The 26,233-nt window shown below is 43.1% G+C and overlaps 1 protein-coding gene across 2 annotated transcripts in view; it reads left to right on the forward strand.

Annotated features, from left to right (window-relative positions):
* The window catches only part of TRIM2 (tripartite motif containing 2), a 299,587-nt gene that overhangs the window by 80,678 nt on the left and 192,676 nt on the right, over positions 1-26,233 (forward strand). Inside the window, exon 1 of one of the 2 annotated variants that reach the window (XM_069242794.1) lies at positions 12,379-12,636. The exons of the other annotated variant lie outside the window; for it this stretch is intronic. The gene's annotated coding sequence lies outside the window, so the exon portion shown is untranslated. Of the gene's footprint in view, positions 1-12,378; positions 12,637-26,233 lie in introns of those variants that run through there. 2 annotated transcript variants of the gene reach the window in all.

Here is a 26,233-nt window from a genome sequence, read left to right on the forward strand (position 1 = left end):
GGGGCAAAGCTCACCGTATTCGGCTTCCCCGGACAGGGGGCCGAACCGCACTCTCTCCGGCACCACAATCCGGCTCCATCGTGTCTCCTCTCCACAGGCGGCCGATACCGCACCACGTTCGGTACGTTTTACTCTTTCTTCTTTTCACTTGTCACACGTTTATGGTGTTACTGTTCAGCTGCATGGGATTTCGCGATCCCGCTCGTCGCCATTGTAAGTTTGCACGGATGCACGTGAATGAGCACACTCGGAGACCAGTTAAGTTTGCTGCCACACCCGAGACTGCGTCACCGCAGCTCTTCCTTTATTTATACACTTCCTCCGTGCCCCTCCCGGACACGCAGAGTACGTTTACTCAAACAAGGAGAGCCCGCATGGCTCTCCGCTTACTCTCTACATAGGCCACTTTTTTTTTTTAGGGGGGGGGGGCAAGATTTATTTTTGGTCCCAATCCGACCCTTATTAGCGCTAAGCCAGATTCTTGATTCATTTATGCTCACTGATGAAATGTGCCACGAACTTTAGGTTTCCTGATAACGACGGCCGATGGATGCTACTCGGTCGGTAAATTACGTACCATTAAATTCTGTGTCATAAGTCACACGTCTCCTGCTCTTAGAAGCGGCAAACTTGCAGCATGCAGAGCTACATAGCAGCAATTCAGTGTAGGTAGTGACGGTAATTCACATTCTCTGATTCTGAAGCAGGTGGCTGGTGAAGTTCGTGAGTTGTGCGCGTTCTATTAACTGTTCCGAATTCACCAGATTCTGAAAAGATAATATAACAAGATTTTGCTTTTGAGGCTTTTGTTATTTTGCTTGTGGGCCTTATCCTCAGGGCTTGGGGTACTTCTGGAAGATTCAGTAAGCAGCACGTAAATAGCAAGGGCAGCTTTCATTTGTAATTGGAGCACCCGAGTCCCTCCTGATTTGAGCAGCCCGACAGCCAGTAAAAACCCGCCTCTTTAATATCCTTGACATGCATTGCATCACCGTCTAGAGCATCTCCTATTCTCTTCCATGTTTCCTTTGGGGTGCTGCCCTCCCAGGCCCCGCCCCCCATCCATCCTACACTTCTCAGTATGTTAGCATCTGCAGACAATTATACACTTTTCCTGAAGACAAAAAACGGCAGTATTTTCTGCCAGAATAAAAGGGAATAGTTGTCAAGACAACCGCTGTTTGTACACAGTATGGTATTTTTCTAGGCAGCTGATAAAGCATTACATTACCTGCAGTGCAATGGATAATTAAATGGAGCTAGTGAGGCAGTGACGGCATTTAAACGTAAATAGAAAAAGTCAGCAACATCCCCTGCAAAGGCAACAGAAACAATCTTCGTACTTCATTAATGCATCGATTTAAAGGCAAGCAGGACTTTCTCCTAGCAAATTGTATTTGATGTGCTTATAGGTTTGCGGCGTGGGCGTAACTAGCGGTAGTGCAGCAGTTGCAATTACGCCGGGACCAATAGTTTGAGGGGCCCACTTCACCCCAATTATGGCTATCATTTACCACCCCACAGGGGTCCGTTATCCTTTCTTACATGCGCACCACTCTTGCTACATCGCTGGTTTGTGGTTGCTTATTATTACTTAAATCTTTTTAGGTCGAAGCCTACCAGACAGCACAGTTGTCTGGTTGTTAAAGACTTCTTTTTGGGACACCATGAAAGCTGACCTATAAATGCATTCCCCCGTTGCTTATCATTGACTTTGTGTTTTATTAACTCAAATTTGAATGCTTTGTGTTTGCTGGCTTTATTTGTTTTAACTAGTCCAACATGCTTTTGTCCCTCCCCTGGAGCATAGCCTGTTTACTGTATTGTTTCACAAGTGCTAATTTTTCTGTAAACATGTCTTTAAATTTAGTTCTTATCTTGTTACCTGTGCTGTGCATTCAAAGACAGAGGTCAAATGTTAGGATCTGTCTTCCGAAGGAACTTAGTGTTTACTTTTCTTTCTCAGACTTCAAAGTGAGAAGATGTATCTGACAAATTAGGTGCATGAAGGAAAAGGCTTGTTTCTAGCAAACAACATTTAGATGTCTGAAAATGAACTTTTCTATTATTTCAGAACATATCAGAATTAGGAAAGCACAACTGAAGCACTTTGTAATTCTGAAGTGTGCTGGAAACAAATATTTTAATAAGATCAAAACAAATCAATATACTAGGTGATGCCATTTCCACACATTATCATGAATGCATTATATAGTTTTATCAGTAAAAATTGTGTCTGTGCAAATATAATGGTCAGTTCAAGTTCAAATGTGTTGTCTCTAATGGAAGTGCATTCTCCACTCTATGGACAACATGGCTAAAACACATTGGCAAAGCCAAAAGCTTTTACATAGTTGAATAGTTGAGATCTATTGGCTTTGCCAATGCTTGTTTAGAGTTATAGTTTTTATACAGCAACTACAATGTGGAAAAGTCTCCATCACTAAGTGGGAAGTATTAGTTGATAGAACTGTAAAAATAGAGAGTTCTTACACTTCCATTGTTTGATGTTTAAGCTTTGTTCCAGTCATCACCGTCTCTCAGAGCAACTACCCATAAACATTCAGCAGTCTTTGCCAAGATTCTATAAGCTTATACCAACAGGCAGGTAAGGAGATGGTGGAAGTGGGAATAACCAGGGGAGGAGGGTAAGAGTGATGGTGCTTTCATCACGGCCTCGACTAAATCTGACTTACAATTGATTCCGTCTTGGTATACTGCATGACGCAGGAAGTCAACTGACCCTATTGAAATACAGCATTTGCCTCCTTTTATTGTGCGACCTAGATCTTTTAGTCTTTTTATAACTAAACTAAGAGATTGATTGTGGGCTTCCCCAAATATGAGATTAAGAGATATAGGCCCTCATTATGAACACAGCGGTATTTCCCGATGCTGGCGGTCTACACACAGACCGCCAGCCCGTTAAGGACCCCGCCAGCTCAATAAAGAACATTCTGCACGGCCGATGGGCGGAAACAGTGTTTCCGCCAGCCGGCCCACTGGAATGCTGGGCCTGGACATTGCCGACGGCTCCACATGGAGCCGTCGTCAATGCCGCAGTGCAGCGGGTGCAGCAGTACCCGTCACGCATATCACAAAGGGGAAGGGGTCCCATGGGACCCTTTCCCTTTTGCGAATGAGTTACCACCAGTGTGACACTGGTGATGACTGCGAGTTGGTTTGCGACCGCATTCGCGGTCACAAAGCAACTCTGAATGGCGATGCGGTCGCAAATAGGAAGGGAACACCCCTTCCTATTTGCGAGTCGCATTCCCAAATTGCGAGTCGGTACCGACTCGCAATTTGGGGATAAGCATCGCGTTCGGCCTTTTGCATGCCGCAAACTGCGTTTTTCGCAGTTTGCGACATGCGAAAGGCTTCGTACATCTGGCCCTTAATGTACTAAGGTGAAACGCGTCCATGTGTTCTACACTCTTGAATTTTGAAATCACCCATGTCATATTCAAATTCGATCTTTGTTGCATGATATAGATGCAAAAGATTTTCAAGGCTTACCTTGGGCAGGGGCTGGCTGTTAGACCCAGGGCCGACCCTTGGCTCGGCTCTGGCTCAGCTCTGCTTTAATCGGTTGGCTTGCCCACCACTATCAGCCAGAAGGACCAGATCAAGCTTAATACCAAGAAATTTGATCCTTTCTTAGCTGCGTATATTTTCTCAATTGTAGGCTGTGGTGACAGTTGTATTGAGATTGAATTGACTTTTCCACTTTAACCATTTCCTCCACGGTTATTGGGTTTCCATTGTAGCCTCCTGGTTTGGCATCAGGTATTCTAAATCTTACCTTCCTTCCTGAATTAACAAGAATACATTTGACTGCTTAATAAAGGGATGAGGGGACACGAATCAGCAAGCACAGAGATGTTTCGGTCATCCAACACAATGTCGCAACAAGGATTATTTAATTTATCATTGTTTTCGACTCTTTGGAAACAAAGTTTGCTTTCTTTTTCTTCAAATGGTTCCTCTAAATTGATATTCCCGTGTCCACCTTTTCTGCACATTCTTGCAAAATGGCCTTTCTTTTCACTTTTGAAGCATGTTCCATTCCTTGGGTTGGCAATTGAGGTTGTTAGCTAGGTGGTTATTGCTGCCATATCTGTAGCACTTATTCCGTTCTTTGATTTGGGTTGCCATGATTATTGCATTCACCTTACTGTTGGATGAGAATTTGTTCCTTTTGATTTCCTGGACCACATTCACTGTTTCATTAGATAGCTTCATCTCTTTTACACAATCCACTGTGTTTTTTCCCTTTGACAATGTCTGTTTGCTCTTTTTAAGTCCAGATTTCTGGATAAAAGTTTTCCCTGAATACATATTTTGTTTATACATCACACTAATTGATCCTGGATTGGAGAACCCCACGAAAATCCAAAGTCATGTGCCTGGGAATCATTTGAGCACTGCGATGTATGTAGCTACCATTTCATTTTTACTTTAGGCTTTCCCAGATACTTGTGTCTCTGTAGGACCACATTGATTTTCTCCCCAAATTGTGCCTCTAGTTTCCTATATATGCTTTGTGTGTATCTAGCTGAGCATCTTTTCGCTCACCCACCTGTATGTTGATTTTGCAGGTTCTCGTAGACTTTTCTTCCATCAGTACTCAAGTTGCGTAATAAAACATGCTGTTAATGTATGGGTGAACACTTTTGCTTTCAAGTGGCAATTACATATGACTCAAAGACCTGCACCCACAGCTTCCACAGTATGGTTGGTTCACCAGAGTAATTTAGAAATGATGAGGCTGGTACATGGTAGCCGCAGCAATAATGTAAGATTTAGGGGTTCAACTGTACTGTTGAGGAGAAATCGAAAGAAAAAAAAACGATGTAACTAGAGAAGCAGCATAATGGGGAATCTTGATAGTACTTTTGGAAAGGATACTACAGATTGAAGAAAAATCACGAATTTAATAATAGCACTTATTAAGCATCAATATTCACTGTATGTCATGTAGAAGGACATTTTGTTGCTAGTCAATATGTGGGACTTAAGAGACCTTTCAGGTGGAGTTCTCTTTCTGTTTCTTCCAAAACCCTACCTGTTACCCTAGGGGGAATAGGCAAATTACCAATGGTACCCCAGTAGGGCACTACCTACGAGAAGGTGTTAAAGAAAGTCTGCATCAGAACAAAGGCAGCAGGAACAATGTAGTTCGGAGCCCAAAAGCAAGTTACCAAAGACGTGCATGAGATGCAGGAGAGGCCTAAGGAAGATTCCTCAAGGGGTTGCTGGTAAGTGTGAGTTTGCACATTCCTTCTCCCGTAGTCTTGAAAAATAAACAATATCAAACAATAAGGCAGCAGGGTGAACAGGCGCATTGCATGAGGTGAAGACAGGAGAGGGTTGAGGGGTTATCTCAAGTTCACTATGCTATGGTCCCCCCACGCCCCTATTCCCACTGTAAATTTGATAGAAACAGTATCACAGGGGAACACATGAGTTAGGTAGACAAAGGCACAAGTCCATCCACCAGTAGAAAAGTCAGTAACATACAAGACAAGACAAGCAATGGGGGGAAATGGCCTTTCACATTCATGACAGATGACTCAATTGCACAGAGATCTGAAGGAGAGTGCAGTAGTGTGGGGAAACCCAATCATAGGCTACCATAAAGATATAAGTATTCTTCAATGGGACAGTGACCACTGCTGTCCCCTTGTAAGACTTGAGATCCTTGACGTGATATTCCTTCCAACTTTTTGCCCTTCCCTCCTCTATGCTAAAGTGCTTATGCTATCTCCAATAAACATTATAAAATTGGTATACACCTAATTGGCAAATGTAATATAATTATAGGTGTCTAGTAAACGGTACTTAGGAGAGGATGTAGCGCAGCGGTCAGAGCGACCCCTTTGGGAGCTGGGGATCCAGGTTTGAGCCTCGGTGTCGGCACAACATCTTGTGATTTTGGGCGAATCGTTTAATCGCCCCGTGCCTATGGACAGTGTCTGGATACCCTCACAGGTGATAGTCCGAGCTATATAAATCTACACATTTCATTTCATTTATTTTACTTCATGTATCTAGGGCCTGTAAATTTAATGCTACAAGCGGGCTGTAGCACTCATTGTGTCATCCACTAAAGTAGCGCAGTAAAACATGTCTCAGGTCTGCAACTGGACCCTGTAGTTCAGTTTTAAACTGCCATTTAAACATGGCAAAATAAACCATTTCCAGGCTATACTTTCCTTCCTAAAAATGTTAATTCACCCATAAAGTAGGGCCCATGTACTCATAAGGCAGGGTGCATGGTATTTAAATGTATATGTACTTAAGTTTTATATGTCCTGACATTAAAAACTCCTAAAGTTGTTTTTAACTGTAGCAAGGCTATCACTCCCCTAGACTGCGTTACCTTATTGTACCTAATAAGTGATAACTCCAGTTCGGGAACAGATTGAGAAATACTTCTTCTACTCATGTGAATTGTGATTTAAAATCCACTTTAATGGTAAAGTTAGATTTTATGTTACCTATCCTGAAAATACCACTTTTAGAAAGTTGTCATTTTTCTGCCTAAACCAAATATGCCTTTTTGCCAGTGCCCAAGGTCACATGATTGTGAGTGACTCTCCTGTGGTGTGATGTGTTTTTCTTCCAGATATGGGGACAAAAGGACATTAGGTGTGGAGTAGGGTGTTCCTCTTCTGAACGGAATGGCCAAAGGGTTATAGGGGTTTCATTCAGGCCTTCCTAGACTTCAGAGGTTAGCCTGAGGGCTGTGCCCACCCCATTCTTGGCTTTTATGGATACCTGCCACTGAGTAACGCAGCTCACACCTAGGCATGCTTGCCATTTGTCACCCTAGATAGTTTGAAGCCAGGTCCAAGAAAGTGAGAAGGTTAGAGAACGGGGCATTCCCCACCAACAGGCTGGCACTAGGTATAAGAAAGGCACCATGAGAACCTCTCATCAGAACACTCCTGGACCTATTGAAGATTCTCTGCTGCGTGAAGAAGGAAAACTGGCTGTGCTTGCCTTTATCTGAGGATCCCAAGAAGTGATGACCTCTTGTTTGAGTAACTGGGACACAACAAACTTCAAGAGGCCTTTCCTGCTTTCCAGTTGACCAGACCCAACTGGACCTGACCTGGTTCCTTCTGCTGGCCTCTGTGGGAGTGAGTCCTGACTCCCTTTGTACTGTCTGCCAGGCCCTGGACCCTTGGCTGGAGTTAGAGTGTACTGCTCCCTGCTCAACTGAAGATTTCACTGGATGCGACACGGCACAGCTAAGACAGATTCAGGGCCACACATCACAGCTCCTGATCAGCAGTTTCATCGGATCTGACACAGTGTGGTGCAGACCGGCACAGGACCTTGCATCTCATCCCCTCACAGCTTCCGATCAATGGCTTAACCAGACTTGACACAACACGCCACAGGACGCCACAAGGGCCTTGCATCGCAGCTTCACACAACTCCTGATTGGCAGCTTGATGGACCTGACACAGCATGACGCAGAGATTTGCATCTCACCGAAGCACCGAATCGCAGCACCTCGCAGCTCCCGAACAAAAGGTACAACTCCAAGTGGCCTGCTCATGGTCCTGGACCTGGTCCATGCTGTATCACGGTAATTCTGAACTTGTGACTTTTCCTGGTCCATTATGACCAGATACGAGCAGTTGGTGCTTTGTGCCTTTTTGGTGCTATTTTTCCGTTAAACTTTAAAACTCAGAATTCCAATTTTACAGATTGGATTTTTACAGTTTTGGTGTTATTTCATTTATTAAAGTTTACTATATTTTTCTGAATTGGTTTGGGATTTTTCTCATGTTGCGTATCACTTTATCTATGTTGGAGTGCTGCATAAATACTTTACACATTGCCTTTAAGTTAAGCCTGACTTCTTCAGTTGGGCAAAGAGCACTGCTGTCCCCTGCACAGCTGTACATTTCTCATGGCCAAGTAGAGGGTTTTTACACTTACAGTGGTTGATGAAGAATCCATCTCAAACAGAACAACTGCCTGTGAACCTTCAACATAAAAAGCCAGCATTGTAGGACCCATTCCAACAGGTGAGGGAGGGGGAGACGAAAGAGGGAGCAACAAAGAGAGGAAGAGTAAAAGGCATTGGGGAAAGGGTCTAAACTATGAGAACAGAATTACAGAATTAGAACATAATATTAGCCTTTTAGACTAGATTGTTTTACAGTTTTCAAGTTTTCCTAAACCATGTGTGACTGACTCATCCGGTCCAAGTTTCTTCTTTGTATTTAGGGAATTGTACTCTAAGTTTATAATGGAGAAAAAGAAATAAATTGAGAGGCCAATGCCCCCTGTGGGCTCTCGCTAAGCTTTACTAGCAAGCCTAATGTGAGCGCCTCCAAGCACCTCACTCAGCTTGCCTAGGCCCTCGCGAGCTTTTACACTGCCCCACACTGTATCTCACGGGTCTCGGGTCCACGGATGGGCAGAACGCGCTGTCCAAGTGTTTTATTTGTGTTTAAGGACTGAGGTAGGGCTGAATTTATTGTAGTATATACGGTACGGAAACACTTAAAACCTGGCCAGAAAGAGCTATTCACGCACGGAACAGAGAAACTCGAGCGACATGTCCTTTAAAAAGAAAAGTAGGCACTTGGCTGCAAGATGACTTAATTAATTAGACTCGGGTCTCAAGCTTGAATCTCAACAAAACAAACTGAGAGCCCTGCCCTTCCAATGTTGGTAAATGGAGCATGATTATATTAACACCTACTATTTGGGGTGCCTACATTGCAGTCTAAAGCACTGTGTAAAAAAACACAATTTTTAAACAGCTGCAGCCTTCCGTGACTTTTTTTCAGCCATGCAAAGAGGCAAAAACATTGATTTTAGCCTGCACTTCAATAAATAACTCCTAAAACATTTTGGAAAGATGTATCCAACAAAAAAATGCTGCCTGGAAAAGAATAGACCTTGGAGCCTACTCCTATGAACACATTTTCAGCTCCCCCACAGTCTACACTCCAGTCTCGTTCTACCTTTTATCAGTTACAAAACTGTGACTGGATGATATCACTGCCTTCCAGCTTACTAAGTACACCAATCCAAACCAACCCCACATCTCAGCACCTTACTAGGTGCTCTGAGTAAGCCACGTGATATCTTCATTAATTGAACCTGTCAGTGAAGGACCGACTCTGCAATGTGGATAGTTTTCCTTGAGGCTTTTGCTTTGCTTCATATAAAGTGTCCTGCCATCGTGTGTAAGAGCTGGGCACTCGGACCCTGCAGCCGACCCTCGCTGACCACTAGACACTGGACATTACTTCTTGCTTTGGTCCAGACAGGATGTATGTATGTATGAATGTATTGTTAAGTTTAAAGCATGAATCTAGCTAGGAAGCGATGCAATGCTGAGCACTGCAGATGAGGGAAACAAATAAGGACCTTGTCATTGTGGGGCGGTTGATTCCTCCTAGTTGGTTCCGTGTGCCTGGAGGAGCCGGAGGTTCTGACTGCCAGTTAGGGTGGTGTTCCGCGAAAAGGTGCATTGTCTGCAGTTTTATAATTGCGTAGTGAGGGAACAATAGTGATCTTTGGTGGAATACCTTTGAATAGAGTGTGTATTACTTGCTACGTTTTGTTTCTTGGTGTTTTATTTTTTGCATTTTTTTATTTGGATTCTGGCCATGTCATGGCTTCGTGTGTTGCACTGATGTGCTGAGAGAATAACTTTAAGCAGGTGTGAAAGGTTGTTGGTTGTTACTGCCGAGAAGGTGATATGGCAGGTTTTAAGCAGATAAAAGCTGGCAGTGGTTACTACTGGAGTGCATTCACCCAACAGTAATATGTTTGGATTTTTAATGTTTGTGATTAGTTGGGCAGCACCCTACAAGTCAATCCTCATTGAAGGCAGAAGAGTTCAGGGCTATTGCTGTTCAGCTGGGAAGGGATTAGGGCTTGGACAGTAGTGAGTTCTGCTTTGGTGGAGATATGAGGTGTTCAAATATTCATGGAAAGAAAAGTGACACCCTGCAGTTTGTTTTCTCTTAGTGATGTATGTCTAAAAGTTGAAGTCACTGTGATGAAACCTGGGCATTTTTCATGTGTGGTGAGTGAATCTCTGCACCATCACCTCCGTTAAACCAACCATGAGTTTGAGAATCTTTGGGGCTAATAGCAATGTGGATGAATTTGAGGTAAATGAGATTCGGATTGAAGAAAGATCCAGATGTTCAGGACTGAATGACAGCAACAAAGACCTTCTAGTGTCCCATCACTGAGTGTCCACTAGTGTGTGTGTGGACTGCGGATCAGTAGTTTCTAACCTCCCACTGCCCCAGGATGGCTTCCTGTGGGGGTTGAACCCCCAGTCAGATGATAACGCGTTCAAAGCACATCAACTATGCAAAATCCTTTATAGCAGAGATTCAGAAAGGGCCACCCTAGAGGCGCGCCTCTTGTTTGTGAGATGAGGTGCAGTTTGAGGGCCTCAGCAGTTGTCACTATGTGAGCAAGCCCAAGCCTAATGTGCCCACATTTTGCACTAGTCCGACATTGTTCCATCAGCACACTTTAATAAAACTGCATTGCTCCTGCATTTTGGGACAAGCTAGTGTGATGGTACTGTAGTACGTGTTTGCAGTGCACGTCAACATTATGATGCATATATTACTTTATTATGCAGGTACTGGATACATTTCTATGTGTACCTGTTACAGTTACTCTGGGCCAGTAGTATAGAGCCTCCCGCAGGGACCGTTCTCAATACACATTTCAGCTTCATCAGTCATTGGTTCTAGGACCATTGCTGCATGATCACTTACTTACACAGTTTCTCTGGTCTCAGAACATAAGACATAACAGCAGTGGGAGGGAAATTGGTCTGAAGAGATTACAGTTTAGCTATTTCTCAGTACATCAGTAGCACAGTGTGTCAGTGGCCCCTCAACATGCTCTCAACAAGCTTCTGTAGCTCTTCCAAGCATCTCGCTCAGTTTCCTTATACACTAGTATGAGCATGCCAAAGTTTATAAAAGTAGTACTATTCTGTTGTTATAGATATTTTGCAGAGAATTCTTTTAGTAATTCTGCTGTTGATTCAGATATTTTCTAGATATACCTTTATGAGTATTTTTTTTTGTTTTCTTATTTTGGTTATTGTTTTTATTATTACCATTTATTCCCATGAAAAGGATATATTGTGTCATCCTTACTTTCTCTCTCTTGCTCTAAGCTTATGATGCGTGTTCACATCATGAGCTCATTGGAGGTTTCACTGTTCTGTATTGGAATGTAGGGTGTTTTGGTATTAAAGGGGCTTCAGCTGAAGACCAGTCTTTGGGCTCTTTGTACCCTGTATCGCGAGCTCGCCATGCATCATTAAACTGAAGTACAGATCCACATGATTGTGGAGGTTTTTGGCGACTACACACACATGAAAGAATTGTGATGGAGCAGATAAATTGTATGATACAAAATTACAAATTACATTCTGCTATGGGACACCAGAACGAAGGGCTACTGCAATAATAAAATTCACCTGAACAGTTTTCAAAACCAAGTTGTTGGAATGTTTCCAAAGTGGCACATCTACACTCCTCTGAAGTACTCTTAACAGGATGGGATATCTAGTGGGAGTAGCACTGAAGCAAAATGTGAGGAAATGTATTACTCCACGAATAACCAAAATGGCCATAATGTGTGGGGACTTCTGTACATGCCATTAAGACAAGCCCTGGTTGCAAGTTTGAGGTAGAGGTCTACTTGCAAAATACTACAGTGCCTAAACCACTTTTGGAGCCGAGGGAGAGTGGAAAGGATACTACAGCCAAGAAATGCACCTGACAGTCATTAAAACTGGTCTGATGGAAAGCAGGACGGTAAGTGTATTAAATAGTAAAAAGAATACCTTTAAATTGAAAAATAGACTTGCTGTAATAGCATTGGTGTAGAAGTTAGTCTATTTCCCCAATACAGTTTCAGAAGTGGAATGTATTCTCCGTTAGTTCCAGCTCACTTCGACCTCTGGCGGTAAAGGGTTGTAAAGAAAACTTAAGTCACGTGGGCCTTTGGCCTACTTCTGGAACCTAGCCCCGGGAATGTTTACTCGTGTGAACTCATGACGAGGCTGTTTCGAGCAGACACGCTGACATCTATTTTAAAACTGGAAGCACCCAAGATAAGCGCCAGTGCTTGGCCACAGTATCGTTAAAACAGAATGGAATTATCGTTGCATTATTTTGCCTGTTTTCATTCTTCCTCCTTCAACAAAAAAAAAGAAAAGAAAAACAGATGACTTCATAGCCCTTAAAATGGAAAGTACTAGTGACAGGAGTACGTGAACTGAAAACATTCCAAGAAAAAAAATCATGAACCAAAAAAGGAAGGATTTTTCCTTTCTGTATTTAAGACGTTTCTAGTGTGTGTCAGGGCAGCGTCACCCATCGCACTGCAGAACGAGAGCGGCCGTTTGCAAGTATTTTGCTTTTAGATAAATGCGTTTTCGGGTGGCGAGCCTGGGAATCTTCCAGTTAACAGGGCGATGTTTGTGTACGTAAGAGCTGCTCGCGACTTCCCGTTGGCTCCGCCGTTGCGCGGTGCCATGCCAATTAAAGGATGAAGAATTGCGCTTTCCCACTGCAAGGGGGACAGCGGCAGGCGCCTCCCGCCCATCTGGTACGTTTTGTTTCACTTTGTTTTTCTAGCAGTGACAGTACACAAACAGGCAATGCAGTCACTAGATCTGGTATCTGCCCTGTCTTGAGAGAGAAAGTGCGTTATACCATATACATACTGCTTAGTAGTTTATAGGCAGCTGTGCCCTGCGAAATGGCACGACTGCGGTTTGATATTCCCCGGAGGGGAATGCTGCCGCTGTACCGTTTTCTTGACTCGAGCTCAGTAACCCGTTACTTGCCGTGATCTTCCTTGCTGCGAGATTGTGTGTTGTATCGGCTGTGGAGTCCAGGGAGTTCTGTCAACAGTGACGAGCGCCCGAGGGCTCCTCAGCCCTCACCTCAGGTATGCGCTGCGCGCACACTCATGCCATGAAAGATACCTGGAGACTGGACAGTTTGAATAGTAATTCTGTATCGAGATCAGGCCTCAGGCAGGCGTGTTGTGATACATACAATGTGACGCACAAAACAGAGCCTAGCAGCAAGGACGGCAGTGTTTCCTGCAGATATCACGTCCATAAATCCTTGCACAGTGCGAAAGTAGTGCTAGTGCCCGAAGCACTGGAGCTCACGCACGGAGAGGTACGTTGAGATTAATTATAAAACTTCTTTTGTTTCTTAGCGCTGTAAATGTTTTAACGTTACTGGATTAGATGGTAAAATATTTTCCCACCTCGGAAAGGTGATGCGCCCTTGTCGGCATTCGAACTCGTGACCTGTAGATAGTGTATGTCGAAGCAGCGCGCTTTCGTCTCACTGAGCAACTCTGGTGTGGTTTTTGTTTTAATATGTAATGGATTAGAACCCAGCAGCAGACACGAAACAACTATTGGTTACTTAAAACACCCATGCAGAAGTGTTGGAAGGTGTGCCATCATCCCAGCCCTACCCATTTAGGACGAAAACTCAATTTCAAGAGGACGTCACATTTTATGACGTAAGGTTCCTTTGCGAACAAATACCAACTCGTCTTTATACATTTGTTTATGTGTTATGCTTCATTCATATCTGTTTTGCATTTTGCATTTCCTCTTTTGGTCTTCGACTGTCAGCTGGACCAGGAGAGATTCATCTCCTGCTGTGTTTTATGCCGAGGGCCCACCTGGGAACAATTTAAAGTGCACAGGGGACTTCATCTGGTTGTCTTAATTTTAGCACTCCCTACCCCTTGCAGACTTCCTGCGTGGCGTGTTTTTATGTAAATGTTCGTGGGGCCATCGAGACGTGAGCTCCAACAATTAACTATGGTGAGAATTTGTGCATAGCGTGCGCAGTGTTCTAGAGCGCCTGTAAGAGCTCGACTTCCAAGAAACAGAGACTGAAGTATCACTGAGGATACCTTGCCTAAAATAAAAATATAAATTAACATTCATTGTACCGTTTAAACGAGCAATTAGTAATTTGATAAAGTCTTAACGGATTTTGCCACGAGGTTGGTAACTTCAGTGGAAAAGTAGTCGAATTTTCTCTAAAACAAGTGAGGGGTACCTTGCTACTATGTTTCACTGACATACAGAAATAACTTTGGATTTGACGTGTAGTGCGCCTGTCATTCTTGGTGAACATATTGCATTCTCCACATACACCTTGGGACTTTGGTTTAGTCCCCTTCACCTTGTGTCTTCTTTGACTCAAGAACCTTCAGTCACTGGCTTCAAACACTGTCAATCACATTCTTGAATCAGCCCAATGGAGTATTATAGTTTTACCTTCTTTCTAATGGCTGTTTGAGTGCACCATTCCACCTCAATTGGAGAGTATGAGGGACTATTTTACATATGAACAGTACATTCTTTTATCACATGTTGGAACTGGGCTGCCCCCTGCATAGTAACAAGGAGTGTTCCCCTGCCCAAATGCCTGACTATTTTTGAAACTGGTATCCTGGCATATTTTGGCCCTGGTGTCACCCTAACCCAGCATGTGTTCAGAGGCCTAGGCCTTTCCCTGGTAATGCAAGGTCCAGGACCTATCCTGTGACCTTGAGGGTTGCATCAAGTGTGCCCTTAGAGTATGCCGTGGGCTATTGTCCATGCCCTGGGTACATCATGCAAAGTGGTGGTGGCCAGACATTTTTCTCTCTGTCAGGGAAAGTGCAGGCTACTGACCCTCTCCCCATTGTGTAAAGTTCAGCTGTTATGTGAAACCCAGAACCTTGAGCTGACATCCTGTGTGCTTGCCGAGTACATGTTGGCAGTACATGTGTAGCACATGTATGGTAGTAGGACGCTGTGTGGGAGTGAGTCTAAGTACTGGGATCAAAGGGATCCCCTTTTGATGCTCCTTGTTTAGTATGGCACAAGATAGAAGATGAGGTTAGCTTCCTCAGACAGTAGCAGTGTATTTGAGTGGCTGGAACATGGATACTGAGACACTAAAGTGTGGAGGATGGAGACACAGCTACCTTTAGTGATTCTATGAGGTCCATTTTAGCAGAAGGCTCCAGATTAGTTCTTCTTGAGCACTGTCATTTGGTATGTAGTAGTGGCGTGAATGCTGTTTCTGTTATTCAGTATGAGTATGTTTCTAAGCAGAGCCTGCCCACTTTGTCTCTGATTATTGCTTCAGGAAGGCTGAAGCCAGCAGAGATCTAACACTTGGTTGTGTCCCTGTTTTGGATGCTTTTGTTGGGACCCAGCCCCATTATTGTCTGCTGTGAGAACCATCAATTCACACAATGATTATGGGGGTTATTACAACTTTGGAGGAGGTGTTAATCTGTCCCAAAAGTGACGGTAAAGTGACGGATATACCACCAGCCGTATTACGAGTCCATTATATCCTATGGAACACATAATACGGCTGGTGGTATATCCGTCTCATTTGGGACGGATTAACACCTCCTCCAAAGTTGTAATAACCCCCTATGTCTGGTAACCAGCTTCAATAAGACACCTGAAAGAGAACCAACTTGAGACAATGCATCCACATGCAATACCTGGAAAATCTGTATAAAATTGGAAAAGGGAGCGCTCCTCAGGGTACTCGAAGAGCTGCAGTGCAACCTGGGCTAGTGTGCGCCTGACTGCCAGTTTTCCAGAGGTGAGCGGGGCATCACATTAAAATTTCATTTCCTGCTGAAAAAACTGAGGGTATTCCTGAAGTGCTTGGAATCATACCTGATTGCTGAGAGAGGGAAGGAGTATGCCTGAACCTACAAGAAAAGATACTGTCCCGGAGGAGAAGGCCAGTGTGTTCCTGGCAAGAGGAGCACCTAGAGAAATCAGACATTCCCCAGACCTCAAAGCCACAAGTTACTCCAGTTGCTCTGCACAGTTTCTATGTAAGTTGCATTTAAGTCTGTACCTGAACAGCTACTCGTGTCACCAAGCAGATTGGTGCAGGCTGAGTGACTGGTGCCGCCAACACGGTAAAGAAGGAGCATATCCACCGAGAGAGGAGTCCTAAACCGCCTGGAGGCCTCAACTGCCAGCAGAATCCTTTTCAAAGAAATTGGTCTGAAGGTTGCAACTACTACCCAAGAATGCCACTGTAACCATTCAGGAGGACTGCCACTGCTGAGACCGGGCATGCTGGGCAGGCATGCCCCAACAATTACCTCCACAACCTTGAAAGAGATTACTAGTGTGGGTGTACCTGAGGTCAACCACTGCCATGAGGATCGGAGCAGTCCACTCTCTCCATGCTTCCCAAGCAGTAAAAATGTGGGACCCAGCCTGCCCAAGAGGGTAAAGACTAAATGTGTGGCTATGACCCTGCAATGCTCGCTAACACCTTTTGCCAAGAAGGGGCAGAGCAGCACTGAACTGAAGTTGTGCAACTCACATTTGAGATAAATTATCCCACCCATCTGCTCCTGTGTCTAATCCTTATTTTTTTTTTAAGAGACTGTTGGAGACTATGGGGGTCATTCTGACCCTGGCGGTCATCGCGGATGACTGAAGTACCGCCAACAGGCTGGTGGTGCTTCAAAGCCCATTCTGACCGCAGCAGTAAAGCCGCGGTTGGAAAACCGGGTCCAGCGTTTTCCCGCCGGATTTCCCCCGGCTGGGCAAATCCGCCAGGGCAGCGCTGCAAGCAGCGCTACCCAGGGGATTCTGACCCCCTTCCCGCCAGCCTGTTTCTGGCAGTTTTACCGCCAGGAACAGGATGGCGGGAACGGGTGTCCTGGGGCGCCCGCCGGCCCAGCGGGAAGGTCGGAATGGCCCCAGCGGTCTTTCGACTGCGGAGCGGCCATATGGCGGTTCCCGCCAGGCGGGCGCCGCCCGCCGCCCGCCGGGGTCAGAATGACCCCTTATGTCTACAGGGTCTCAGCCATAGCAGGAAGAAAGAGAGTACTGGGAAGACACCAGAAAGTATGGTGTGTGTGTTTCACTTCTCTCTCAATGTCGTTTTCAACACTGTGGGCCTGATTCTAACTTTGGAGGACGGTGTTAAACCGTCCCAAAAGTGGCGGATATACCACCTACCGTATTACGAGTTCCATAGGATATAATGGACTCGTAATACGGTAGGTGGTATATCCGCCACTTTTGGGACGGTTTAACACCGTCCTCCAAAGTTAGAATCAGGCCCTGTATGTCTCTTGCATTAATTGTGCAGTATTTAGTTCTGCTCTGTGATCAAAGTACTATGTTTTTACATAAAAGATAAAAAAGTTACATTATTGTGTCTGTTGGTTGACTGTTGAGTTCTGAGCTCTGGTCCACCAACTCAACCTCCCTGAGAAGCCTGTGACAGTTCACTCTCGCTGCCCTGAGAGTCAAGTGTGGAAACGGTTGTACTTTCCCAGTGTGCAAATCCATAGTAGGATGGACACGAGGTCACCAGTGGCAAACAACTTCAACCATCACAGTTGGGACATAGTAGTCCATATGCTATGTGCCCTGTTCCTCCCCAAACAGGGTTTAACAACACATTTTCATTCTTTGTCTCATCTATGCATTGCATACGCAAAGCAATCCTTTCATTAAATTGTTTTGCAGTAGTAATTGTTTGTTTTGCTTTTGTGAGCGTTGAAGCACCTAACCTATTGGCTTTGCCATTGACAACTTTTTTTTAGGGTTTTATACTACAGCTTTGTATTGTATACATTATTGTTTCGCAGTATAATGGTTTTTAACTTACTGATTAATTGGGACCGAGATCAGCTTGATGAGAGCTAAACTCTTGATGTGCAAGTTTAAGTAAATATCAGCAGCTAGCATTTTGGGAATAATTAAAAATTTCGGCAAGCAACCCACCATCCATCAGGTTTGCAGAGGTCTTTCCTCCTTCAACCAGGATGGACTATCACCCACCATATTGTCTGATCTCCACCAGTCCAGTGGATATCTGTGTGTCTTCAGAAAAGATGCCCTCAAGGGGGCTTCTCTGAAAGCACTGAAAGTTTGGTGAGCAGCTACAATGTTTCGGCATCTGCTCAAAAACTCCCAAACTAGGAGTTTGATTTTGAAAAACAAAAAAAAACATGACCTTGATACCCTGGGAGGTTTCTCCCAGGATGTGGTGGTCATTTTTAAAATATTTTTTCTTTACGGAACTGCTATGGTTTCCATGACAACCCTAAACACAAATAAAGTAGACAGTCCATCTACAATGACAGCTGTAGGTCCATTGGGCCTTCTGTGTAGGGTTTCCAATGGCAGAACCAATTGGGCACTGTAGTCAGAAACATGACTGTCCACCCTCAATCTAAGTAGGATGGGCAGATTGTCAGTTTGTTGGACGTGTGTACTCAGGGTTTTTTTTAGTCAACAGACTATGGTCTTCCTCATGTACCTTATGAAAATGTTGTGCTACTGGATAACTGGGGTCCTTGTTCTGTATGTCCCTTATGTGTTGTAATACACAATTGTATATTGCTAAACTAGTGCTCCAAATATAGGCCCTCATTATGACATTGGCGCCAAACGCCACCTACCGCCACGGCGACGGCCGCCAACATACCATCGCCGTGGCCACCAGCCGCTAACCGCATTATGACCGTAGGCAGAATTCTGCCAGAAGGCTGGTCGAATTCCGCCGACAGTCATGGCGGCGGACGGTGGTAAGGCATCGCCTACCGTACCATGTTCCATGATACTTCCTGGCAGTGTTTTGCTGGCGGACGCTGCTGCTGGCAGCAGCGCCGCGTCCCGTCTCCTGCCAGAGGAACCCCTGTAAGCAGGTAAGTTGGGTTCTCTGACAGGAGAGGGGTGTGGGGGGTGTTGTGTGCATGTGTGGGGGTGTTGTGTGTGTGTGAGGGTGTGTGTGTCTGTTTTTGTATGCGTGCATGCAGGTGTGAGTCGCGTGGAATGAGTGTATGAATGACTGTGAGTATACGTGTATGTTGCGTGTGTGCGACAATGTATGTTAGTGTGTGTTGCGGTGTGTGGGTATGTATGTTTGCATGCGTGGGTGGATGTGGGCATGCGTCTGTGTATGAGTGTGTATGTGTGCGCGTGTGGATGTGTTGATGTGGGAGGGCAGGGAGTAGGAGGGTGGCAGAGGAATCTGGGGAGGGGAAGGGTAGTGGGGGAGACCCCTATCAGTGCCTGGGGAGGAATTCCCTAGCACTGATAGTGCCTACCACCATGGTTTTCGTGGTGGTAAGCTTGCCACGAAAATCGTGGCGGTAGGCGAGTCATAATCCAGAGGGTGGGATTGTGACGGCCACCTGGCTGGAGACCAAAGTCTCCAGCCCGGTGGCTGTTACCACCCTGGCGGACTGAGTGGTACATTGGCTGTTTGGCTTGAGCCAAACTGCCAATGTCATAATTTGGGGAAAGGTACCGCCAGCCTGTTGGCAATACCTTTCCCCAAATTACCGCCGTCCACCAGGGTTGTAATGACCCCCATAGTCTTTGTGGCGTGGGCTATTTATAATGTACATCACATGGCCACTCCTGTAATTGTAGGAAGCTTTAATTAATTTGTCCTGCTTAGAAAATGATATATAACGTTGTTTTATTTATTTTCTTTGTTTACTGGCTTTGAAATTACTGCATTTTGTAAAGCCCAGTAGTAGCTTAAGCCAAGGTGGTTTCGAAATGACTTTTTTATTAAGTAGTCCCTTACTGATTGCGGCTTTCTAAAGGTCAACATTGGTATTCCCGAGATTTCCTCCTATTACAGGGTAATTTTTTAGAAGATGCCATTCCTAATATAGGGTAATTTTTTAGAAGATGCCAGTGTTTATTCAGAATTTTGCAGATCGCTTTGTGTTCCCTATTGTTGGTGGATATAACATGAGTCCTTCAAAAAATACTCCTTTTCTTGATTCTTTTTTAACAGAGTCTTCTCCATATCTGGAGGAGTAATTGTAGGGTCCACTACGTGATCATTAAATAATTACAAGTACATGAATTCATTGTGATATTTTGCAAACACTGTGCAATGGAAAAGTATTTATGTTAATTGAATATTCAGTGTGTGAGGTATAAATTGCAAAAACAAGATGATGCCTGTTGTCGTGATCGCGGCTATGTAGTAGCCGAAACGCGTTAACCAGGCTGCAGATGAGTGTGTAAAACAAACACTGAAGCAACCTCCTGGAGTGCCAGCAACTCTGTGTGTTTTGTGGCTAAGAGGATTGTGTGCTTATGAAACAGGAATGGTGGGTGCTGTTAGCCTGAAGCACCCCTTTTGATCAGGAGCATGCCAGAAGCCCACGATATTGTTAATAGATAGATAGACAGATAGCTAGACACGTACATGTATGCTCCCAAGCCATCAGTATATGGCCTTGCCAACTTTACAGTTCTCTGCCAAACGTCACCAGAAGCCTGAGACCATTTGACAAGTGGTTGTCTCTAGACAGGGCTCTGTGCGACAGGCGCAACTTGTCCTCATTATAATTCTACCAACATAAGAGTAAAAGCTCTGAAAATTAGTATAAGTAGTCATGCTCAATGTGTGTCTTAAAGCACTTCTTGTAGGCTTTTTTTATTGCTTTCGCAGTTGGGGGTCCAAAACCAAAATTAAGTGATTAGTGAGGAGCTTCCTAAATAAATGCTAGAGATGTTCTAATCTCTTTCCTAGTACCGTGTGTTCGTTGGGATTTGAGCATGCACGGTTTTACTTCTCATCTTTTCATTTGGGCGTTATGTTGATGCAGTATGCCAGATAACATACCTTACGAAATTCTATGGGTGATAAAAACACATTTTATTAATTTCAGGAAGTAAATAGATTGTATGTGTTGGACACTGTCTACATACAAAAGCCATCAAATTTCATGAAATAGCCATCACATAAGATTTAATAATTGAACAGACGGGTCAAAATATTGTCTGCGGCCTTGCAGGGCTGGATTGGCAGTGTTATACAATGCTGGTCATTGCTGGATGGATCAAATGATGGAGAACCTGCAGTGTAATAGTATTGTCAAACAAGAGGGAATCGACCTTAAAACTTTCAAAGACAGAGCACACAGCTCCACATGGAAGCAACAGCAAAGCACCGAAAGCAATAAAGAATGAACGAGTGATAAGATTTGAAGTATACAGTGACTCAGCCAATCATGTATTCTGAAAGAGTTCACTGTCTGGGTTATGTACTGTTCATCCTCATTTCTGTGTCCTGTTCATCCTTGCCATAATCCTTACATCAGGCCTGCCCACCAAATGATGCAGTTGAGCAGGGCTTTAAATGGGCTGGGTCCGTCCTGGTCTCAGAGCCGGTAATAATTAAAAACGGAAACAGGTCCCTGTCTGGCCCTAAATTCATATCCTTGACCGGCGTAGACAAAAAACCCGAATCAATTTCTGAACAATATAAAAACTGTAAAACTAATCAACGTCAGCGGTTTAGGTTATGAAATACCCCTTGGAAATGCAGGAGCATTTACGCTATTGCCACGATGCTGTATGCATCTGTATTTTTTATGTAGTATATTGCTGTTGTATAGTGCGTACTTTGAAATAGGTTGCCTCCAGGTGTTTATAACAGGTCGATTGCTCTGGGGTTGTGGATGAAGGCAGTGCCAGTTTCTTTCTCACAGTGCCTGTAAGTGGGTCAAAATAAGCTGTTCAGAATATATGGTCATCCAATTCTTGGCCTCTCTGCAGACTGCACAGAGCAACGGTCGCATATTCCAGTTGCAATTGACATTCTGTGCAAAGGAGGTACACAGTTGTCAAAATATTGACACGGCGAAAATAAAAGTAACTGCAGTGCCTACAGGAGACTGGATACATTGTGTATTTGGGGCATGGTGAAGTGAAGGAGATTCAAGAAAGCGCATTCACGAGAGAGTGAAAATAAGGCACTGAAGAGGAAAGAGGTGAGGTGTAAGATTTGGAAATGGATGGAATGTGTAGAGAAAAAGAGCATACATGTCTACTGTAGAGTGAAAATATATGGAGTGATTGAAAATCACAAGCCCTTCCACATGCCTTAGTAATATTTAATTCACAGTCTCAATTTCAGAACTGAAACATTTTCAGTATTATTTACGACAAAATCATTGTTGTTACTCATGTATTTTAAACAACTAACAACCATTGACAAAGCCAATGGTCCTGGCTGGTTTTAGATGTGTGTTAGTTGTTGTGGAGTATATCTGGATGCAATAACTGAAAGCTCAGAGAGGCAACTAAATACTGGTTGAGTGGTACGCCATGGGAATCACAGAAATTATTTATGTGTTTAAGCCACACCCTTGAGTATGTAGGCCATGCTCCTTTAAAGGAACCCCCCTCTGACCCTCTCTTTCTTTACCACTTAAAACACAGCAATTGAGCTCTGGTCTAACGTATACTTTGTCACTCCCAGGAGGATTCTGGATATGACAGCAGCTCCACTTGTCACACCTCTGTTGAGTGGGCAGATTTTTTAGAATGTCTATATTTGAGAATACATTGTAAGGTAAACTGTGAATAGCATGTTAATTTGAAATGTTCCAATTCAGGGGTGTTGAATTCCTATAGCCCGATACCCAGGACATATTGTTTCGGGCCAAGGACAACAAGATTTCAGGTTTATTTTGTCCTTGGGACAAGTAGGCCCAACCCTCTGCAGCACATACCCTTTGGTTGCCAATTTACAGTACCACATTACAGAGCAAGGAAAGGAATTGTCTGCTGTTGAAGTAATATTTTTGTGCGTATGTTAACACTGTTTGAACTTTTATTTATGGTTCATTAACGCCAAGCCTTTATTATTAGGGTGAGTGTTCTAAATAAATATTGTAAGCTCGAACTGCACTACTAATGGCGTTCCAGTAGAAAAAATATGTACACACTTTAGCAGAATATAAAGATAAGAGGCTACATATCAAGCTCCCAGAATGCTCTCTGATTAAATGTAAATATTTGCAGTAGCTTGAAAGCAAGATTGATGATTTTTTGCTTTAAAAATAAAATGTTCACATAAAATGCAACTAGGAAAAAAACATTCTGCTAAACTACTAAGAAATTTTAGGAACCATTTTTTCCAAAAAGTATTAATAATTGGAAGTCACCAGTTACCAGTTTCAACAAGATTTTTGGAAACATGAATATAAACAAGCATTGGCAACGTCAACAGGTTCGATATTCATGGTCAGTGCTTTGGTTATGTCAATGCATGTCTTGTTTTGTCATAGCTGTTGTACAACTTTATTGTTGTGGTACCTGCTGGGCCATCACCATTGTAACAAATATTAGCAAAAATCAAAAATATATTTTGGTCTCAAAAAACACACAATGCCTCAGTAGTTCCTGGCAGTGAACAAAACTACTTTGTGTGCTGATATGCGCCCCTGGTGAAAGAGTTGATTGCTATCATTGTAATGTAAAGTAACATGGATTTGTAGAGTGCGAAAATTGTCTTCTGTGAGGGTATCCAGGTGCTGAGTAGGAGCAAGTTCTGAAGTAGGATCAGTCACAGTGAAGCCAGCCCATAAAGGGACAGAGAGAGAAATACATTTTTTATAAACAAAAAGTCTTGAAGAAGTCACAGAAGGGCACCAATGCTGTATGTGTATGCACTAGTGCAGATTTGCGTACTTCATGAATTCACAAGAATTCACAGAAGTAGACTAGGAAATCATACTTCTAGAAAATATTTGTAAACTGTATTTTAGTACGAGCAAATATGCAGGTCTACATTTGCTCATGTGAATATTTGCTGAGTGTTTAGAAATGCAGTTTCCCTTTAACCACTTTTTTTCCGATACCAGAAGAACTTTTACTTCTGACCCTTGCCAGGAGCAATTTTCCAACCTTTCTCAGTATGGGAGATGATTAGAGAAGACCTGATGAAACCCTTAAAACATGCAGCTAAGCAGGTTTGCACAGACTCAAAAGGGCACTGCAACCCTTGAACTATCGCTTACTGCTACCTCCAGCACAGTATGTAGATCTGCAGAAAGGTGTAAAAATCAGGAAATTGCTAGTATTCAATCCCACTATAGTTTTAGCCCTGGAACAATCAGAGAGGCTATTATCAGAGCTCTTATATAATGAGATTAGTGCTCTAAATTGTCGCCGCACTATATGGCATCAAAGGGACAATTAGATTTTTTTTTACAGGACAAGTAGATTTATAAACCAAACTGTCCCATGGACAAGTAGATATTTTATTAAATTCCACACCCATGCAATTTAAGGTTTCAGCTTTAATAGTGTACCAATAAAACAGTATTCTCTTAGTCATTTTTTAGGGATTCTCATAGTTTTTTGTGATTGCTGGTATATGTATGTACAGTGTGTATAAACACGTGCCCTGTGGCCAACTCTGGAAGTGCCAAATCTATTTGGTAAGTGATACAACATTTTTCTTTCTTTCTTTGCAGAAGATTGTATTATATTTATGTGGCTTCTGGGTAATAAACATACTGTTGCATGTGAATAACAATTGGCTGACTTCATAAAATCAGTAGTCATGTAGGTATGGCCCTTTATGGACTATGTTGATGGGCGATAAAGCCCACTTTAATTTTCATTGTGATGGGTAGTATATAATAAAAAAACAGTGGATTACATTACCGCCAATCCCTCTTATTTGTTCAGTATTTAGAAAAGGTATGTCAAATTGAAACTGCACAATACAAAATGAGCTAACTTCAGGACAACCATGCTGAGGCTATTTAAGTATAAACAATATCTACAACATTTACGTTTTTAGATAACAATAAAAAGTCAGGCTATGTGAGACACAGGAAACTGACAACACAAACAAGAATGACACACGACCGGGAACAAATATGCCATACGCCCACATATATTTCACCTAGTTCGAATACTGAACATTCATAATATATTCCCTCTATTCAGTCATGTAGCTGCAGCAACTTTTTCCTGATCATGCCTCGTTAGAGATTTCCCTATTATCTCTCAAAATGCTTTCATAATCAAGGAAAAATTCAACTATTCTAGAACTCAGTCTTAAATGCCTAAATTACAGGTTTGCTGCTATAGATCACCCCTTAAATAGAATCACTAGCATCCTTAAATGGCTAGATGCCTTTCCATTACATTGCACAAGCACTTTATTTTTACTAATTTCACTGACATCTAAAGTAGTTTACCACAAGAAGATTGGTAATACTAGGCATTCCAGTGTGCTCATAAATGCATTTTAGAATTTTTAATGGGGCCCCAAATGTGTCATATAAGACTCTTTCCAGCATGTATGCAACTGGAAGATTCCCATTGAGGGTGGCGGCACAGGGTGGGTATTTGTTCCATAGTTGAGGTCTCAAGGGTACAGCCAGTCCTAGTTCCCAGTCAGTTTTTTTCTTGCTAAAACACTTCTGATAGTTGGTTTTTATGTGCTTGTTTGTGGTTCAGATAGAAATTGTACTTGAGTCACTTCTTTCAAGCCTTATTTGGACAGTAAAGCTGTATTCTGTTCTAAGTGAAGTTTTGCCACTGGCGTGGCTCTTGACATTAATTTCTTCGATTGTAGATCTTTCCTTATTTTTTACTGTGGCAGTTTTTAATGAATCTCCATGTCCTTGAAAAGTACTGTTTTCCATTAAGAATTAGTTGGCTCAATTAAAAGGATTTTTTGTAGCTAATCAGTGTATGCCAAAATTGTTTTTTGTCTGCTATTTGATGATATGATACTTCCAGGGATGAGCTGGAGGAAGAGCATCAATGGTTACAAGACCTACTTGAATGAATCGCATACAATTAATAGTATCCATTGATACCTGTTCATGAATGATAGAGCCAATACTGAAAACAATACTTAGATCTTCCTCATTTAGTATTTATGACTCTATTTCTTCCCATTCAGGCGTTACACGATATGATGAAAGAAGCTAATGATAATAAGAATTTGCAATGCAATAGGTCTTGCATTTGCTTGAGTAAGAGCTATTGACATTGTAAAACCATAACTTTACTTTTCTTGCCGCAAAAATTGGTCAACCCTGCCTCATAATGTCGTCTTTGCCTGCCATATAATTCTAGTGTCCCTGCATATAAATAAAGCACTTCCATTTACCTTCTTCCTCTATCTGCAGCAAAAAATAAAAATGTTGTCATTTAGCATCCTAATTTAAATCTGCCATGCTAATTCCAATAGAATACCACTTTCACCATCCCACCATCAAAGTTGCTGGTTGGCTAACACAATTCCCCAAAAAATGACACAAGCCAGCCATAGAGGAGAAATAAACAACAAGGGTCATCCAAATATATCAAGAATGTTCAAACAGTCAT

The sequence above is a fragment of the Pleurodeles waltl genome, chromosome 1_2 (assembly GCF_031143425.1).
Source record: "Pleurodeles waltl isolate 20211129_DDA chromosome 1_2, aPleWal1.hap1.20221129, whole genome shotgun sequence".
NCBI lineage: Eukaryota > Metazoa > Chordata > Amphibia > Caudata > Salamandridae > Pleurodeles > Pleurodeles waltl.